This window comes from Eriocheir sinensis, chromosome 2 (assembly GCF_024679095.1).
Source record: "Eriocheir sinensis breed Jianghai 21 chromosome 2, ASM2467909v1, whole genome shotgun sequence".
Lineage (NCBI taxonomy): Eukaryota > Metazoa > Arthropoda > Malacostraca > Decapoda > Varunidae > Eriocheir > Eriocheir sinensis.
This window is the reverse complement of record NC_066510.1, coordinates 1943767-1962577: the sequence shown is the minus strand read 5'-3', so window position 1 is coordinate 1962577 and position 18811 is coordinate 1943767. Positions and strand designations below refer to the sequence as shown.

Sequence of the window (18811 nt, the reverse complement as noted above, 5' to 3'; positions counted from 1 at the left end):
TGAAATGAGAATACGATATACGAGTCTGTATGCAACGTTGCGGCGAGAGAGAGAAAGAGAAAGAAAGGGCACATAAGGAAAATGATGAAATGAGAAGAATGGAAAGAAACTAATAAAAGAAAAAGATGAAAGCACAAAAAAAAATGAGGATACGTTAGGCAGAAAATAGAGAGCAGAGAAAAAAATGAAAAGGGAGAGAAAGAGTAAAAGAAAAAAGAAAAATGAAAGAGAAGGACGTAGGATTTAAAGGGAGCTTGGGGGAAGAGGCAAATGAGAGAGAGAAAAAGGAAAGTAATAATGAAATACGAGACATTGAGACCAAAATAATAAGAGGACTTGGTACTTTGTCACTAGCTTCTAAGGTTTGCATTTCTCTTAAAAATGCTTCTGTGAATTGGTGTAAGTCTAGCCACTGCTCTTTCAATTCACGGCGAATATTTTCCCCTAAGGGAGCTGGTAACTTCTGGGTTAAAATGGCAGCACAAAATTCAGATAAGGTGACCCCTGAAGTGTTGATGGACTTAATAGCACACCCAAAGGCAGCATGGAAGCGTTTAAGTTCATTGATCTCATAAGCTGGAGCCACTAGGTTATAAAAACTGCTAATGTGCGCTGCTTTGATCTGATCTTCCCTTCCGTACGTGTCTTAATAATCGGACCGCAGGCTCATAACTGGCTCCTTCAATGCTAAACCCACTTATTAAAGTTAAAGGGTGTCCTTTCATCTGTCCTCTCAGGGAGGTAAACTTCTGTAAGTTCTTTTGTCATGTACTGCGCACTTAAATAATTCCCAAAATCCAGTCCAGGTTCTAGGATCGCCCTCGAAGGTAGTTAAGTTCAAGGTTGGTAACTTAATCTCTTTACGCTTAACTGCCTTGTTACCATCTTCGTGCTTTAATTTGGTTATTGCGATCTTCAATTTAGTTAGTTCATCCTCAACAGAGCCTTCATACTCGCTCTGTTGTAGCATTTCCTCTTCTATTCCTTCCTCATCATCCAAAAGTTAAAAGTATTTGCCGGTCATAATCCTTCACTTTCTCTAATGAGGCTGTTAATCGACGCTGCAAACAAGTCATTTGTATTTCATCGTTACACAAGAATTCAATAATTTGGTACAGGCAGACTTACTTCCGGCTCTCAGTCTCTTTAATTTCTTAAGGTCTGCCATGTTGGTGATGATTCTTGCTAATTTACCATAAATAAAAGCACTATGTAGTAAATAAAAGTAATATGCTATCAACAAAAGCAATAAGTTAAGGAATGGTAGTCACTGATGCTGGAAGGCAAAATAATTGTTAAAATTCAATACAACTTTCTATAACTTTCAACTTGTGCAACTTTCACCATGTTACTATTAAATTTCTTTACTTCACATGAAATCCTTAAACCCTGTGCTGATACTTTAATTTCGCTTACTTTCATTATACTTTCTCTTTACTTTTTACTTTCTTTAACTTTACTCTTTAACTTTACTTTTGAGTGCCCACTACCACAAAGATACACAAAATTAAATGTTAAGAACTATTGAGGTTTCACTTTACTTTTATTTATAACACACACCGGCATATAAGATAACTAATCCTTTAACCCCCGCGAGTCAACTGCCAAGCTACCTTCTGCCGGGGTGGTGGTTAATGGCCCGGGTACTACGCAGGTTGATACGCACGCCAATCCCCATAACGAATCTCCCTCAGTGGAGCTTACCTTGGCTTTCCCTTAACTTACACAAAAATAGGACGGCACTGATACGTGTATTGTCCACCAAGAGACACTTAGGAATGAAAAAATATTGCGGCGATATCACCCGGCATGACCAACAACCCCACAAAACACTCGCTCGTTCGCTGCTAACACCGGCGCACCACTCCACATAATTACCCAGGTATTTTCACAGTTACTTTACTTTACGCATCCTGGTCACGGCACCATCACTTTGTCGTAACTGTATACCCCTAAGGGAGCCGTGTTACAGGTAGACAAGTGTAATAGAAAAAACATAGATGGCGACTCACCAGTAGGAATGTTGTATGCCACAGTATGCCCCAGCTGGCCACCCTGTCCAGTATACACAAACTAAAGAGGCCTCCTAGCGCTGGGCGGCGACTCAGATTATACTGCTGGTGTATAGTATGATGAAGACGGGGCGTGGATGGTGTGGTGACGCGAGCAGCGAGAGCGGTGTGTTTATCACTTATTGTGGTCAGTGGATAACTAAACTGTGTGGGCATCGGGCGCCTCCCTTCTCAACTTTTACTAACACACAGAACCCACTGCGTCGAACCCGTTTCACCCTTTAATAACTTATGGTACTTGACTAACCACTATTGCCAATTCCCTTCTTACCATTATTATATACAATATGTACAACCTATCATACCTATACGATTATTCACGTATAGTTATGAGAGAGAGAGAGAGAGAGAGAGAGAGAGAGAGAGAGAGAGAGAGAGAGAGAGAGAGAGAGAGAAGAACAATTTAGATGGAACTGAAAGGATGAACGTAGGACATGCAAGAGATGAAAGAAGAAGAAGAAGAAGAAGAAGAAGAAGAAGAAGAAGAAGAAAGGCACAAAAGAGAAAGTATATAGCAAACCAACAAACGAAGAGAGGAGAGAAAGGAGGAGGGATGAAACCGTGATGAAAAAAAAAAAAATCACCCCAAGAAGAAAAAGCGAAAACAAATATTGAGACTAAAAAAAACACCCAAGAAAAAAGAAAAAAAAAAAGAAACAGCAAAACAAAAACAGGATGATAAAGAAAACACAAATAAAAAAATACCAAACAAAAAAAGCTAAAAAAAAGAAAACATACAACTTAAAAATAAATAAATACACGAAGAAAAACGAAAAAAATATAAACAAAACAAGAAGAAAAAGAAGAAAAAAGCCAGAAATATACAAATCAGCAGGAAAAAAAAAAACTACGAGATTAAACCAGTAACTTGAGCACTGAGGTAAAATAAAATAAATAAATAAAAACGAAAAGAAAAAAAAGTCGGAAACAATAGATTAGAAACAGAAGCTTTAAAAGTGGGGACACGGAGCCCTTGGGTGTTAATTAAGGGCCGTGTGTGTGTGTGTGTGTGTGTGTGTGTGTGTGTGTGAGAGAGAGAGAGAGAGAGAGAGAGAGAGAGAGAGAGAGAGAGAATGTAATTGAGTGAGACAGACAGACAGACAGACAAACAGACAGACAAGGACAAAGACAGAAACAGACAAGCAGACAGAGACACATACATACAGATAGACAGACAGACACCAACAGACAGAGACAGACAGACTGAAATCGAACAAACAATAATGAAAACCGGTAAAAGAGAAAATCCATTAAACTTTATCGATAATGACTCTCTCTCTCTCTCTCTCTCTCTCTCTCTCTCTCTCTCTCTCTCTCTCTCTCTCTCTCTCTCTCTCTCTCTCTCTCTCCACACTTATCTTCATTGCACCAGTCATTATTTTTAGATTATGATATTTACGAGGAATGTATTGGGTCTTAGAAGCACATTACGAAAAACGGAGGCGAAAATACTGAACGTTGATGATGAATAAGAGATAAAACAAAGAAGATAAAGAAGAAGAAGAAGAACAAGAACAAGAACAAGAATAAGAATAAGAAAACGAGATGAAGAGCAAGAAGAAAAAGAAGAAGAAGAAGAAGAAGAAGAACAAGGGCAACAACAAAAATAACAGCAAAAACGAGAGAGAGAGAGAGAGAGAGAGAGAGAGAGAGAGAGAGAGAGAGAGAGAGAGAGAGAGAGAAGACGGACAGCCCAGAATAGTTCCAACCTTTCCTTCTCTTTTCCCTCCCTCCCTTCCTTCCTCCCTCCTCCTCCTCCTCCTCCTCTTCCTCCTCCCTGATCCTTTTTCTCTATTTGTTTCTTTTTTTCTTCCCCTCCTCCATGTTTACGTCGTATGCACATTTTTATTTTCTTCTCCCCTTCCACCTCACCTTCGCTACCTCTACCTCCTTCTCCTCCTCCTCCTCCTCCTGCTTCCTTCTTATTCACCTTCTTGTTCTTGTTCTTCTTCTTCTTTCATCTTCTTTCTCTTCTTCTTCTTCTTCTTCTTTTCTTCTTCTTTTTCTTCTCCTCCTCCTCCTAGTTTTCGTCCTCCTCTTCTACTTCCTCCTCCTCTTCCTGCTTCCTTCTTTTTTCCATCTTCTTCTTTTCCTGCTTTTCCTCTTGTTCTTTTTTATCTTCTTCTTTTTCTTCTTCTTCTTCTTCTTCTTCTTCTTCTTCTTCTTCTTATTATTATTATTATTATTATTATTATTATCCTCCTCCTCCTCCTCCTCCTCCTCCTACTCCCCCTCCTCCTCCTCCTCCTCCCAATCTCATCTGCTCGACCTGTGTATCGGACAGAAACGTTATTATGAAGGGAATAACAACTACAACAACAACAATAACAACAACAACAACAGCGCTAACAAGGTACTTTCACTGCTCACCTGGCGCACAAAACAGGTGTATCAGACGCTTGTTTTCTTTTATTGTTTTTTTTCTATGATCTTTGTTTCCTTTGATTCACTATTTTTTCTCCTTTTCTTTCCTTCTTTCTTTTATTGTTTTTCTATTTATTAATTTTCTTGTTTATTCACTTATTTCATCACTATCCTTTTCTTTGTTTGTTTTTTGGCTTATTTCCCTTTTTTTTTTTTTTTGCTATTTTGTCTAAGATCTTTGTTTCATATGTTTTACTATTTTTTCTCCTTTTCTTTCTTTCTTTCTTTCTTTCTTATTATTCTCTCGTTTATTCATTTATCTCATTATCCTTTTGTTTACTTTTTTGGCTTGTTTTCCCTTTTTTTTGCTGTATTTTTTCTTCTACGATCTTTGCTTCCTTTGTTTTCTTCGTGCGTTTTTTTTCACCTTTCTTTTATTCGCGCTATTTTTTATTTATTTTTCCTTTTAACACTTATTTTGGTAAAGGTGTTTCTCTTTATTTGTTTTGTCTTGACCTTTTTTACTGTTGTTTTCACCTTTTTGTTTATGTTCTCTTTTTTTTTGGTATTCGTGTCTTTCTTTCGCTTTTTTTCATTTATTTTTTCCTTTCTTCTTTTCTTCTTCCTGCTTTTCTTCATTTTTCTTCAGCTGCCCCCTGAGCCTAATCTGGGGCCGGGGAAGAACAACCTCTGATCCTCCTCCTCCTCCTTCTCCTCCTCCTCCTCCTACTCATCTTCTTCCTCCTCCTCCTTCTTCTCTCTCCCCTCCTCCTCCTCTTGCTCCTGCTCCGGCTTCCCCATCTCCTTTTCACCATTATTCTCCTCTTTCACGTCCTCTCCTCCTTTTTCGTAACTTTTTTTATTACATTATTCCTTTCCCCGGTTTTGGCCTCTCGGTATTTTCGTCTCTCCATTCGTCTTCGTGGCAGATTTCCCTTCTCATGCTGTGCCACATTGAGGACGCGGCTTCAGTAAGGGTGTGGAGTTTGTTCGTTTCTGATTTTTCTTTTTTTCCATTTCTTTTTTACTCCAGCATATCAATACCACATGGGAAACACACCACTATCCACCACAGAGGCAGAGAAAGACCTGGGAGTATATGCTACCAGGCTACCAATGAAAGCCAAATCCGGGCCAATCGCAGCGGACGGATCCCATTCACACTCCAGCTGCCGATTCAAAACAACCCGTTCTCTTTTCCCATTTTCTTCCTTGTTCCATCATGATAAGACACCGTGGCTATTTATAACGTTTCTAAGATCATATTTACTTTATTCCCGCTTTTTACATCTACGGGATAAAGACGTTTATGTTGAAATTAAAGGTTTTATTTTTTAAGGTAAACTGTGCTAAATCGTATTATGGGAACTTATTTCGTTGTTTGCTTCAATGTGTTAAGGTAACTCTGCTGTTCGACGTCTTGTTATCTACGAGGGAAGGAAGGAAGGAGGAGATTGCGGCAGGAAGAAAGCAAAGAAAAATATGGGACAGATATCGAGGCAGACAGGAACGAAAGACGGAATTGAAGGAACGAGGGAAAGTTAAGACTGTCTTGCCATATCTGCAGCCCAATTCACGGGCTGTCACCCGACAAAGGTCCATGGTCCCTCCACGGAGGTACAAATCTAGAGATGGATGGATGAATGGATTAGGAGGTAGGAAGATGAAGAAAGAGAAAGGAAGGAAGAACTGAAGGAGAAGGGAGGTCTGGCAGCTGACCCCAGGCGTCGGTGTTGCCATACCGCCCACACTTCTCATATGCCTCTCAAAGTGTGTATATCTCATCATTTTATAAAGAAATGGGCTTCTTCTACTCGCAAAGTTATATTTCAAGTTGAAAAACAGGATTTATAAGCATTTATATGTAAATATATGATAATATTGTTAGTATTTACTACACCTCCGAGGTAGTAGTTATTTAACAACAAATATAGTGTCACACAACGCGACGAAAAGCTTTGTGAATACGCGCACTAACTCGTGACGTCACCAAATAGTTGGTAGTTACTAGAAAGACAACTTATAATTCGCTGCTTAAAAAAAATGTTACAAAGACTTCATTATTCGATTTCAAAACACAGACATGACAAACAGAAAAATCTCGCTGTCCGACTTTTTTTGTAGCTAATTTTGAGTTGGCAAGTGAATCTGACATCCCTTTCGGAGTTTGTGACCAGGGTAATTGCCTCTTTCGACTGGCTATATTTTACACCGTCGAATGTAAAGAAACTAGAAAGATTCGATTTCAAAACACAGACATGATAAACAGAAGAACTCGCTGTCCGACCTTTTTTTGTATCTAATTGAGTTGACAAGTGAATCTGGCATCCCTTTCGGAGTTTGTGACCAGGGTAATTGCTTCTTTCAACTGGCTATATTTTACACCGTCGAATGTAAAGAAACGAGAAAGATAACTTGTAACTCACTACAGCAACAGCAGCAACAAAGAAAAAAAAGCTATGGAAGAAGATGCCTCAAAGTTCACTAATTTTTCTTTTTTGTTCGAGAGGCCTCGAAAAACAACAACGTAATTTCCCCCCTTCATGGAAAACTAATTAACCGTCCTTCATCGATATTCTTGTTTTCGTGTTCTTGTGTGTGAGGTATTGGGGAAAGCAAATTATCAAAATAAAGTAATTTGCCGAAAAAGGAAAGGTCAAAATTTATCCCAAAACCTCGATAATAAGCAAACTAAAGTCGTGTTCAGCATATCGTATACAGTAAGAAGTTAAAGGTCGAGGGGCATACGTTATAGCTGCACGTGGCCTCGGTTCTCATCTCCGTGGCATTGGCCCTTGAGCTGCAGCATGATGGAGACTAAAAATGTTACTAAGACTTCATTCTTCTTGTTGGCCGACTCATTCCGCACCTAATTGAGTTGACAAGTGAATCTGGCATCCCTTCCGAAGTGTGTGACCGAGGGAATTGCTTCTTTCAACTGGCTATACTTTACACCGTCGAATGTAAAGACACTACACCCGAGAAAATAAGAGTGGTCAGGGCAGGAATGTAGTTTGTGACCAGGGGAATCGCTCCTTTCAACTGCTTATGTATTACACCATCGAACACACACAAAACAATTACACTAAAGATTCTGAACTATATAGGCAAACAAAAGTGATGTGTGCACGTGTATTGCTCGTGACCATGGCAATTACTTCTTTCAACTGCCTATGTTAACGCCATCGAACATAAAAAAGAAAGCAACCCCCAAGATTCTGAAGCATAGGAATTCCTTCTTTCAACCACCTTATATTCTGCAACTTCGAACGTACAGAAACTACACTCGAGATCACTACTTTCAACTCCTTATATTTTACATCGTCGAACTTAAAAAGAAGAAAACTACATCCACGATTTTCAACTACAGGCAGACAAATGTGGTGAGAGCACGCGTGAAGCTTCTGACCAAGGGAATCGCTACGTTCAAATACCTCGCTTACACCGTGGAACACTAAAAAAGAAAACAGCACCCATGAATCTGAACTATATCGGTAAACAAAGTGGTTGTCAAGGGACCGTGTAGCCTGTGACCAGGGCATTACTTTTTTCAACTGCCCGCTTTACACCGTTGAATACAAGCAAACAAACTACACTCAGAATTCTGAACTATAGTTAAACAAATGTGGCGAGCGTTCAGCGAGGTGGGAAGGTGTGTACAAGGACGGGCTATTTATAACATGCTTTTTTTTCAAGCGTGGGTGAGTGATCGCAATCAACAACATGGCAGTCACCACTTGTGCATGCGTGGTAGGGATGGGAGGGATGGTGACGGGGGAGAGGGTAAAGGAGGGATGGTGAAGGGAGGGGAGGTGAAAGGGATGAGTGCAGCGTTGCCATAGTATCGTACTCAGCGCAATGCAGTTTTGTAGTTTCTGACCGATAACTATAGCAAAAAAGAACGAAACCTATCAATATTTAACAGTTTTAACGCTAACTTTAATTTCCTATTGTTATTTGTGTAGCTACGACAGTCTCGGAGCCTAAAAATGATAAATGTAATGTTAAGTGTACGACAATTTGGCAACGTTGGATGAGGGGGATATGAGAGGAGGGTGAGGAGAGGGTGAGAGTAAGGGAGGTGAAGAGACGAGGGAGTATCATAAGCCGCTATTAAAACAAAGAGAAAAAACAACACCAGGAAAATCGCCAGCGTGAAGACTCGCCCTATGCGGAAAATAGTGGACGTTCAGGAGAGAGCTTTTGAAGGCGTAATGGTCGTGGATAAAAAAAGAATTAGACGAAAACTGAAGAAAAAACAACCGTGAGGGAAGGAACGTGAAAAAATATATATAAAAAAGTAACATTTATACTATTTTAATTAAGGCAATAAAGAAATAAAAAGGGAAAAACAGGAAAAATGAAAAAGATGTGTTCTTGCTATAAAGTTTGACGTCTAATATTGTACATCAGATTTCCTATAAACACACACACACACACACACACACACACACACGCACACACACACACATACCTACACACTAAATATTACAACAACCTACCCCCTTCCCTTTTTTTGGCATAATGTTGTGTGCGCCCAGATACCGAACCCCTATATTTCCACTAACACCCCAAAATACCCTCCAGAAGAATGCACCGAAGATCAGGGAGATTATAGGGTGAAAATGTGGAGGCGATCAAATTATAGACCACTGCCAAGGCACGTTTGCTTAATCCCCTTGCCGTTTACCCGCCATTACCAGCTCTTAAGGGGAGGGGGAGGGGGAGGGTTGCGTCGCCTTTCCTGGGGTCTCTTCTTAAGGCATAAATTCTCAGACGTTTTCGGCTCTCTCTCTCTCTCTCTCTCTCTCTCTCTCTCTCTCTCTCTCTCTCTCTCTCTCTTTTACAGCAAGGAGACAGCTCAAGGGCACACACAATAAAAGGAAACAATAATAAAAAAAATCCCGCTACTCGCTGCTCCAAAAAAAAGAATCCAAAGAGGTGGCCGAAAGAGGGGTCAATAAACTGTAAATATTTGCAATGGACACGACGGAGATTAGTCGTGTTTCGAAGATTGTTTTTTTTTGTTTTTGTTTTTTTACATTCGTGGTGCAGAAACCTTGTCAAATTATAATTATCACTGGGCTCATAAGACTACCCGCCATGGAACTACTAACACAACCTCTACGAAAGCGTTGGCATAAGTGTGTGTGTGTGTGTGTGTGTGTGTGTGTGTGTGTGTGTGTGTGTCGAAATGATTGAGAATATGTCCTTTAATTAATCTACCGGAATATTAATTTCAAACCTTCTGTATTACGAAACCTCGATCCAATACCTGCTACTTGAACTTCCCCTTAAACCTTACTTCAAACCTTAAATACCTTAAATACAAATAACTAAATAAAATATGATAAATAAATACATAAAAATACCGTCATCTTAAATACTGAGGTGCCTAAAAGCAATCTCACTCAAACGTTACTCTCAAACCTTCTATACTGGGACACCTCGAACCGACACTTTTCAACAGGGATGTGGAATCGGATATAAAAAAGTTCGACTCCGATTCCGACTTCAGAAAATTTTAAGGCTATGACTCCGACTCCACCCCCTTCTCCCTCTCCCCTCCTGTGCAGTTAAGGGGAAGGCAAATCAAACCCCGCCACACCTATCCCACCACACCCAGCCACACAACATCACACGTATCGTAAAGGAGTCGAGGTCGAAGATATTTTTACCGACTTCGACTCAGACTCCGGCGACTCCAGCGACACCGACTCCGATTCCGACTCCACACCCTGCCTTTCAAATACTCTTAATCAAACCTTCTGCACTGGGAAGCATCGAACCAACACCACCCGAGCATTCCTCTCAAACCTTCTATATTGGAAAGCCGTTTTTTCTTCAACGGCAAAAGCGACTAAACCAACAGCGGAACACAAAAACAAAAAAATCAAAACTGGAAACGGTCGCAATTCGTCTCTCCTGTAAAGGGAAGAAAAATGCCAGAGAAAGGATGCCAGAAAGACTGATCAAATTGGCTTCGTTCCTCTCCACCGCCGAATAGCGAATACCTCCCCCAAGACGAGCGGCGCGGACCCTTCCTATAGCCTATCACGAGCAGGGCTTCCTCCTCCTCCTCCTCTTTCGCTACCCTTCCTCCTCCCTCCGGTGAGTCGATTATATGTTTCAGTTTGTACGCAGTCTTCCATTAAGTAAATAATTCGGTGATATGAAGCGTTTTCGACTTCACTCACAAATTAACTGAAAAAGACGTATTTTGATTTGTGTGGAACTATCTCGCAGTCTCTCTCTCTCTCTCTCTCTCTCTCTCTGAAGCGTGAGTATAAGCCATGAGGAGATATTATAAGCCGGGGTAAAACAGAGCATCACTTTAAATAATAAGTACCAGCTCGAAATTGACCCCTCTTTTGGCCACTCTTTACTACTCGCTTTTATGGGAGCAGCGATTAGCGGGCTTCTCTCTCTCTCTCTCTCTCTCTCTCTCTCTCTCTCTCTCTCTCTCTCTCTCGGCACACTTTTTTTTATACCTTGAACTGCCTCCTCTACTGTAAAAAATAAAAATAATAGTAAAACATGGCTAAGTAAACCAAACTCCCACCATTATTTAGCCCCAGCAGCATCGTTGAGTATTCACTTCGCAAACAACATATTAGTGCTTCATAAATTTAGTCAGCGAACACACTTCACCACACGGAGTACGTTCAGCGCCGTGGTTCAGCTATCCCCCTCCCCCTCCCCCAGCGCCTAACCCTATTATATTATTACCCCCCCCCCCCACCCCCGGGACTCCCTCCACCTCCTCCTCCTCCTCCTCCTCCACCCTTTCTCTCTACTCACTATCCGGTGCTTCGGTTCAGTGCTCGAAACAATAGAACAATGAATCCTAATTAACCTTTCTTCCTACACCCTTTTGAAGCATTCACACACACACACACACACGGTATCAGAGTGACTAGTGATCCCTTAGATGACAACAGAAGGGGGAGGTGAAAGAGGAGGATGACGACGATGACGCAAAATTTTTCATAACCACTAACTTAAGCGATGAAGAAGGATCAATACTTAGCCTCAGATCCCGAATCCCTTTGAAGCATTGACAGTTGCTGAAACTTAAAGGGAATTACACCCCGAGCAGATCTTAACATTTTTCCTTCGTGAACCCTAATCAACACATTCCGAGCCGCCCTTTGCATAAACACTTAACTTGAAGCGATAGAGAAGGATCAGTACTTAGCATTAACATGTACTGAAACTTAAAAGGAATTACAGACCGGGCAGAACTTAACATTTCTTCTTCGTGAACCCTAATCAACAAATTCCGAGCCTCCCTTTGCATAAACACTAACTTGTGACGATAGAGAAGGATCAGTACTTAGCATTAACATGTACTTAAATTTAAAGCTATTACACCCTGGACAGACCTTAACATTTTTTCTTCGTGAACCCTAATCCACACATTCCGAGCCGCCCTTTGAATAAACTTAACTTGTAGCGGTAGAGAAGGATCAGTACTTAGCATTAACATGTACTGAAACTTAAAGGGAATTACAGACCGGGCAGAACTTAACATTTTTTCTTCCTGAACCCTAATCCACACATTCCGAGCCGCCCTTTGAATAAACTTAACTTGTAGCGGTAGAGAAGGATCAGTACTTAGTGTTATCACGTACTAAAGCTCGTATTTTGAAACGCACCGGCGCCCCATGCACTTCTCTTTGAAAAGCCTCTCGTACAAATATCTAGGCTTTTCATGGACTGTTTTGTAATGCACGGGAAAAAAACACCCATGAAAAGCCGGTTAATCTTCTCCGTAGCCTTGGGAAACAGTCGTAATGGAAGCCCGATGCCTTTAAAAATATGAATGACACCGCAAACCTTCCATAACATTTCCTCTTGAACCTTGATAAAGACAACCCGTGCCGCCCTTTGCACGTTGTTACTCCTCTGCACGGTTGTTAATCTTTTCAACGCGCATCAAAGGACGTAATACTTTGAAGTGCGTGGAAAGAAAGCCTGTTGTGGACTACGCTACATAGATACCTTTCACAGAGGAGCTTAAAAAACCGGGATTCAGAAACCAGCAAACTAACAAATCACTTTTTCACAGCATCGCTTGAGGTACGTTCAAAAAAGATTTATTTACAGACAAGAGAACTGGACTCCCCTTACTCAGCCCTCCCCCTGAAACATATAACCTGAACACCGATACATTTGCTTTCACTGACGCGGCTATTTGTGGTAAACTCGAGGAATTTATCGTTATTGGAACTACTAAACGTCAGTGGCAACAAAGGGAGGGAGGGACAGAGCAAGTCGTCCCTGAAAGCTTACATAAAAGAAAGGCAGCAAATGTTGATACTGACAATTTTGATTCAGGGACAGCTCAAAGAATTTAGTAGTGGCATTGAAACAAAAGGGAAGAAGGACAAAGGAAACAGTGTACGTGTGTGTGTGTGTGTGTGTATGTATGTGTGTGTTGTAAGTTAGTACACACACACACACACACACACACACACACACACATGTAACTAAGCACCCTGGATCACAATAGACTCAGGCATCTCATCACGGCAGGCAAGCAATGCACTTCTGCCCTCGAGTGCGTCACGTCTCCGGGCAACAGGCGACGGATGGCTTGAGAGGAAGTGTTTGCCTCTGCCCCTCTCGACACTGGGAGCGAGACGAGAGCAACGCCGAGGAGACTATCTATGGCCAGTTCCACAGTCCGACGCATGGTCATTCTAAGCAACCAAACCAAACTATACATACTTACCATGATAATCTGTTGTTGTTGTGTGTTTTTTCTCTACTCGGTACCGGATAATAAGTAGATTTTGTTTTTTGTGTGTATTTTTTTACTTTCTATGTCAAAACCACACAATGAAACCAAATACAAGAAATACATGGTCGTATTACTAAACATTTCGTCGCCCAAGTTCACATATTTGACAAGGCTTTCGTAGGAGTTTGGGGCATTTCCAGGAGTAGTTTTATGGCCCTGGTGGTACTTTGACATTTCTTCTGTACCATGAACCTAAAGAAACACTCACGAGAACCCAATTGATCTCCTCTTTGACCTTTAGAAATAGTTGAGTGAGAAGCGAAAGTGGCTTATAATACCAACCACAGAGTTTTCGTATATAGTAGTTTGTGTTAGTTTTGGAAATCCACACACCCAAACTGGCCCTCTCTTTTTGCCCTCTCGTTCTAGATTATTTACAGGACCAGAGTACATGTCGGACTTTTTTTTTTTTCTTGCCCTTGAGCTGCTTCCTTTACTCTAAATAAAGAAAAAAACGTACAAACCCATCGAGTCGAACTGTGGATATAGCGGCACCGTCCACAGATCAAAGTAAATGTTTAGAGACAGAACATAACGCCTTTGTATATATGATTAGATTTGAAGACACGTATTGCGGGATATGACTTCAGAACGTACGGGTTATGGAATATTGCTAAACAGAATACGATTGTCGACTGGTAAGAAAAGGGTGAGAACTGTCAAGCTAAGAGGAGGAGTTCATAATGACGTTTGGAGTGTTAGAAGAACAGTGACTGAAAAGTTAACGCATAAATGAGCTAATAGTGAATGAAAGGATTGTTCAGAAGTGACACATAGAAGAGATCATGTGGAAAGAAGTGGACGTACGCACACACACATACAAACAAACAAACGAGCATACAAAAAATAAACCAGCAACAAACACACACACACACACACACAAAAAGAACCCTCATAAGCAATTACATTTTTTTTTGTGCCATTGTGCAGTCTCCTTTGCTGTAAAAAAAAAAAAAAAGTACAGACACGCTCACACAAAAACACATATCAAGCAAACAAAGTACACACACACACAACCCTTTACCCTCTCCCACACAACCCCCCCCCCCCCCAACACACACACACACACACTAACTTCTCACTCCACGCCATACAGGCTCGTCGGTCAGCGGCGGCGGCAGTTTCCCCTCAACACACGACAACACGGCGACAAACAATTAAACAGAGGCGAGGGACAAGCCGGCCAGCCTCCCACCACCCAGCACTGTACCAAACGCCGCTCCTCTGTTAATACCGCACTGATCAGCGCGGATCAACGCGGAAAAGCCATGGTCATAAAGCGGCTCGTGGTGTGCGATCCCTTTCAGCATTACACAAGGCCCTTTCGCGGTAAAATGTGGGATTAATTAACATTATTAGATTTTGAGCGGGTATTTAATCAACCTGCCCTGTCCTGTTTTGTGATTTTTTTTTTTTTTTTTTTTTTTGCATGGCCTCCAAATGAGTTCGTCTATCTGTCTGTCTGTATTTGTCTTTATCTGTGGGTATGTATTGATGTATGTAGGCTGTATATCGTGTGTATTTATTTATTTATTTTATTTTCATTTATTCTTATTATTTTACGTTATGGCCTATAGCGCCGGTAGGCTTTCTTCAGGACCTGGCGTTCGGCTCGGGCCCGTCATGGCGCAGGCAAGTGTTTATAGTGGCGCTATCTATTCTTTAGGTTAACTCAGCAGACATCAAGCGACACCTTCAAGAATAGTTTAGATAAATTCATGGATATCGATTACAGATGGTGTTAGGTTGACTTCTTGCTGACTATATATGAATGTATGTATGTATGTATGTTTGTAGACGAGTACTGTCTTCCAAGCGACAAAAAATTTCCAACATTTACAATCGAAAGAAAAAAAAGTCTATATCTTTTGTCTGTCCCAGGTTTGTTGATCTACACCATAATTGTTTCGTGTGTGTGTGTGTGTGTGTGTGTGTGTGTGTGTGTGTGTGGGCGCGTGTGTGTGAGGTGACCGAAATTAGCATAACAAGCTCCCCAAACGCAGAATATGATTAGGAGGGATACAACGCGTGCCAAAAACTAATGTGATGAACCAGGAAGCTATAAAAGGAAAAAGGAAAACGATGTGACAGGTAACCAAAACGAAAAGAAAAATAGGGACTGTCACACACAAACCAAAAACATTACAAAACTAAGAGTGAAACAAAGAAGAGTTAGAAGACCCAAATAATATAATGAAATAAAAAAATCATGAAAGAGAATAATTATAACGTGACAGAAGTAAATGTAATGAACCAGAAAAATCATGAAAACTGAAACATAGCAAAACAAAAATAATACAAGAAATAATAAAATGAAAAAAAGGAACAATGTAACCGAAGAATATGTAACGAGCCAGAAAAAAAAACATTAGAAGTGAAACAATGACAAAAATAACATAATACAAAAAAATAATAAAATGCAAAAGGGAACATGTTTTGATGGAAGAATATTTAATGAACCAGAAAAATCATTCGACCTGAAACAGAAAATAACAAAAAAATAAATACAAGAAAAAATAAAATGAAAAAGGAACATGTTTTGACGGAAGAATATTTAATGAACCAGAAAAATCATTCGACCTGAAACAGAAAATAACAAAAAAATTAATACAAGAAAAAATAAAATGAAAAAAGGAACATGTTTCGACGGAAGAATATAACAAAAAAATTAATACAAGAAATAATAAAATGAAAAAAGAGCAAAAAGACAATGATATGTAACGAGCCCAGAAAAAATCATTAGAACTGAAACAAAATAAAACAAAAATAAGAAAAAATATCTAAAATGAAGAGGGAACATAACGTGACTATAAAGAATGGAATGAGTCAAAATAAGATGCAAAAAATGGAAACAGAGACAAAAAAAAAATAGTACAAAATATAACGAAAAAGAACATTACGTGACTGGAATTTTTTTTTTTTTACATCAAAGGTCACGGCTCAAGGGCAACAAAAAGAGTACAAAAAAAAGCCCGCTACTCGCCGCTCCCATAAAAGATAAAAGTAAAGAGTAGCCACAAAGGTAATAAGTCCCAAAACTCAAGAGGGAGGAACCACAACATGACAAACAGTATAATTCTAGAAACCGATATAAAAGAACACCTAAAAAAAGCGACTTAAAAAAAAAGATCAAACACAAAAGACCAAACAAAAATATAAAAAGGGAACATTACTAAAAGAAACCAATACAAAAAAAAAAAAGGCGAACAAGAACCAAGACGAAAACAACAACAACAAAAAAAGCTATAAAAAGGATAGACAGTACAAGAAAAAACAATTATACAAAAAAAAAAAACGAAAGAGGGAAACAAAAAACAGAAAGAATATAACAAAAAAAAACAGAAGACTAAACAAAAAAAGCTACAAAAAGGATAAACAGTAGTACAAAAAGAAACCAAATATACGAAAAAAATGAAAAAGGGAACAAAAAACGAAGAAAACTAAAAAAAATAGCCATACAAAAAAAAGAAGAAAAAAAAACACGGGAAATCAAACCAGAAACTCGAGCATTGAAATAAAACATAACTAACGAAAGAGAAAAAACAAAAAAACAAAAAAAACAATAGATTAAAAAAAATAGAAACCCTAAAGATCATGACGAGACTGGAAGTAAATTTGATAGAAAAAAAACAAAAGAGGAACGAAACACAACATGACAAAAAAGCGAACGTGACGATATAGGGAAAACACACACACACACACACACACACACACACACAAAGGCTTCACGCTGGCCATACTCCGGTGACACAGCCGTGAAAATAAGGCGGTAAATATGGTCTTAACGATGGGAAACTGTGCCTTACCAACTGTTATTACTGACACACACACACACACACGCACATACACACACACACACACACACACACACATACACACACACACACACACACACACACACACGTTTATGAGCGGCGAATGACTCCACGATGGTCCTTTTGATGAGGCAACAGGTGATGAGAACGAGGGGGAGGAGAAGAACGACCCCGACAACGAGAGAAGGAAAAGGCTATGGTAGTTTAGTACTTATAGTTGTAGAGGCAGAAGTAGTTGCAGTAGTAGTAGTAGTAGTAGTAGTAGTGGTGGTGGTGGTGGTAGTAGTAGTATTTGCTGTTGTTGTTGTTGGAGTAATAGCTCAACCAGTAGTAGTAGTAGTGGTAGTAGTGGTAGCAGTAGTAGTAGTAGTAGTAGTAGTAGTAGTAATAGTAATTTGTTGCTGGTGGTGTAGCAAAAGTAGTAGTAGAATTAGTAGTATTTGTTGTTGTTGTTGCTATTGTTGTTGTTGTTTGTAGTTGCCATCGTTGTTTCTGGTGGTGATGGTGATGGTGATGGTGGAGGTGGTGGTGATCCATGGTAATAGCACCGTGTATTTTAGAAAGACTAGTTATGTATACGTGACGGTGACGGTGGTGGCGGCGGCGGTGCTTCGGTCATGCCACCCCCGCAAGACCACTAAACCATCAATACAAACAATCCCATACATGATCCACACTTGCAACGACGACAGAACGGACAGCGGGATGAAAAGGGGTAAAATAAAACACGTTGGCGACGGAGATGAGCACCGAAGCCACGCGCAGCTGTACCTTGATGCCCCGAGCTTTACCTTTACTACATGTTCTTTCTACACAGACGGCAGACACGAGGACACACAACTGGGCGGGGCAAGAAAAAGGAATAGAAGAGGATAGAGAAGGAAAGGATGGCAGAAAAAAAGAAAATAAGAGTATAGAAAAGGACAAGAAAAAGAAAATAAAAGGTTAGAAAAGAAAGAACGAGAGAGGATGAAAAAGGATAGGAAAGGATGACAGGAAAAAGAAAATAGAAGAGGATAGAGAAGAAAATGATGACAGGAAAAAGAAGAAAAGAGGACAAAAAAGAAAATTACAGGAAAAAGAAAAAAAGAGTAAAGAAAATGATGACAGGAAAAAGAAAAAAATTGGACAACAGGAAAAAGAAAGAAAAGAGGGTAGAGAAGAAAAGGATGGCAGGAGAGAGTTAATGAAAGACAACTCGAGGAGGCGGCTCAGTGGCATTATTGAAAACATGCTCTGAATAATAATAAGCACGAGACGCGAGGGAGAAAACATAAACCGCGTGACCACAATGCAACATAAATTAAACCCACACCAGGGAACCTCACGCGCTCGCCAACGCCCCAAGAAGGAATAAAAAAACCGCAAAAAGAAAGGGTAAACCACACAAAAAAGTCCACGGAGGGAGCGAGATCAAAGGAAGAGATGAGAAGAGGTAAAGAAAATGAAGAGAAAAGCGAAGAAAACGAAAACCAAAGGCGGCTCCACTCACTGAGGCGCGGAGGGAGCCGGCCACACGTCCTACCTCGACCGCCGCCAAGAACAGACTGAAAACACGAGTGAGGTGAGGTGAGGTGACTGGCTGTTGCTGGTGGTGCTGGTGGTGATGATCCTTCTGCCTCGTGCCCCGCCCCTCCCCCTCCCCCTCCTGATTCCTTCCGTGTGCTTCCTTTTGCCTTTCCTAAACGTGTCCTACTTTATCCTTCAGCATCCTTCATCTCTTCACTCATCTTCTTCCTCACTCCCCTTCCTCC

At 40.3% G+C, this 18811-nt stretch overlaps 1 protein-coding gene across 3 annotated transcripts in view; it reads right to left on the bottom strand.

Moving 5' to 3' along the window:
* LOC126998460 (neuropeptide CCHamide-1 receptor-like) overlaps nt 1-18606 on the bottom strand; it is a 135293-nt gene extending 116687 nt beyond the window's left edge. For 2 of the 3 annotated variants that reach the window (XM_050860186.1, XM_050860169.1), the window contains exon 1: nt 2013-2177. The gene's annotated coding sequence lies outside the window, so the exon portion shown is untranslated. Of the gene's footprint in view, nt 1-2012; nt 2178-18549 lie in introns of those variants that run through there. The other variant, XM_050860178.1, reaches the window with a different exon arrangement.
* Between the last annotated feature and the right edge of the window lie 205 nt (nt 18607-18811).